The 2,266-nt window shown below is 41.9% G+C and overlaps 1 pseudogene; it reads left to right on the top strand.

Moving 5' to 3' along the window:
• Positions 1–1,006: 1,006 nt before the first annotated feature.
• On the top strand, positions 1,007–1,591 carry LOC113199732 (RNA polymerase II subunit A C-terminal domain phosphatase SSU72 pseudogene; annotated as a pseudogene).
• Positions 1,592–2,266: the final 675 nt, after the last annotated feature.

Consider the following 2,266-nt stretch of genomic DNA (forward strand, 5'->3'; position numbering starts at 1 on the left):
AAGTAGTTGAGAAGCTGAATTGTGTTTTTAACAATTTCACACAGCTTTGTAGACAGATATTGAACTCTTGGGATTGTCAAAGCTGGGACAGGTGAAGGGTAGAGGCTAGAGTGTCTCATAGATGGGACTCTGAATGCCTGAACCATTGAAGAATGGACCTGAAAATGTCCATCATTAAGACTGGACTAGCTCCACTTCTGTATTGAAGAGATCCCTCATTGCTAGTGCCAACAAGCACTTGATGGAATTAAATATAAACCCTCTGTGGACAAGGACAATATTAATTAAGACCACAAAATACTTCTTGAAACAATTTTGCAAATATAACATCCAGCATGCAATAAGAAATAGCCAAACATCAAAGGAGATAAGATGTATGATTAAATCCATAACAAAAGACTGTAGAAATATATCTAAAGAGGCACCAGATATTAGGGTTAGCAGAAAACAACTCTAAAATAACCATATTTGCTATAAACAAAATGAAAGACATGATTAAGACTTGAAATTCAGGAACTCAGAAATAAGAACTTGTGGATAGGCTTCACAGCAGATTAGATATAGAAATTTAGAGAGCCAGAAGAGAGATCAGAGAATGTCCAGACTGGAACTTGGAGCGAATACAAAGGTAGAAAGCACTGAAGGGAGAATAAATAATGTTTGAGGGTTCAATGATAAGTCCTTGTTTAAGGTTGTGACATGAGATGCTGGCGCAGAGGGTGGGGTACGAAGCACGGAACTAACCTTGCAGAGTCTTTTAGGAAAGCCATGGTGTTGGCAGGCTCACTGCCTCTCTCATCTGCAGGCCGGGGAAACGTGCATGCCCGAGGGGCGGGGCCTCCCCTGTGACGTGACCCTTACGTGGTAACCTGACGCGCTGTGCCGCCATTGCTCCTTCTGAAGCGCCTCACTTCAGGCTGTGCGGTAGCCATTTTGCTCTCTCGTGTTGAAGCGCCACAGTTGAGCAAAAGTTCTAGAGGGAGAGCGTTGCAGATATTGTGGTACCATGCCGTCCTTGCCGCTTCAGGTGGCGGTGGTCTGCTCTAGCAACCAGAATCGGAGCATGGAGGCACACCACATCCTCAGCAAGCGAGGTTTCAATGTCCGTTCCTTTGGAACAGGATCTCACGTGAAGCTTCCAGGTCCGGCACCCAACAAGCCAAATGTTTATGATTTCAGAACCACATATGATCAGATGTACAACGATCTTATTAAGAAAGACAAAGATTTCTATACGAAGAATGGCATTTTGCATATGTTGGACAGAAATAAAAGAATCAAGCCCGGTCCAGAAAGGTTCCAAAATTGTAAAGAGCCGTTCGATCTGATCCTCACTTGTGAAGAGCGAGTCTATGACCAGGTGGTGGAAGAGCTGAATTCCAGAGAGCAGGAGACCTGCCAACCCGTGCATGTGGTCAATGTGGATATACAAGACAACTATGAAGAGGCCACCCTCGGGGCATTCCTCATCTGTGAGCTCTGCCAGTGTATCCAGCACACTGATGACATGGATGATGAGATTGAAGAGCTGCTGCAGGAGTTCGAAGAGAAAAGCGGCAAGGCTTTTCTGCACACCGTCTGCTTCTACTGAAGAAGGCTGCCTCCCGCCCTCCGAAGCCATCTGGAGCTTCATTTTGTTAGTACTTTTGCCTTCCTGATACTTGCTTAGTTTCCTGCCTGATACTTTTAGGCATTTTGACATTGGACAGAGTATCACCCTGATCAACCTCAACTGCATATGAAATGAAATATATGAATACCAGGCTTGAAATAAAATATCTTCTATCCCACTTTCACAGATAAGTGGGATGTCAGTTATAAATGTGTTCCTTCAAAAAAGAAAAAAAAAGTTGATGGTTAATTTCCTCCAACATACGTACTCTTAAACTGTGCCTGCCTTTCCCTTTCCTATTTCCCTGGCCAGAGTGTACGAACACCTGGAGAAAAGTAGCAAGGTGTATCTTATTGGAAAAAACTTGGAATTGTTCTATAAATAAATGTTGCTGGTTGTCAAGAAAGCTTGTTTACATTTAATTTGAGTTTTAGAAGGAGAAAAGAGAAATAATATGAGTAATATTTAAAGATAGAGTGGCTAAGAATTTTCCAAAATTAACTTTAAAAAATCATTTTAAAGGGTTTATGAACCCTAGGAAGAAGGAAGGTGAGATTTGGAGTGAATATCAATACTTTCTCAGTCTATTCAGCTGAAATTTGGTGTGTAGACATATTAAAATATCTATACTGATATTGATATTCAGGGTGAGAC

This window comes from Urocitellus parryii, chromosome X (genome assembly GCF_045843805.1).
Source record: "Urocitellus parryii isolate mUroPar1 chromosome X, mUroPar1.hap1, whole genome shotgun sequence".
NCBI classification, from domain to species: domain Eukaryota; kingdom Metazoa; phylum Chordata; class Mammalia; order Rodentia; family Sciuridae; genus Urocitellus; species Urocitellus parryii.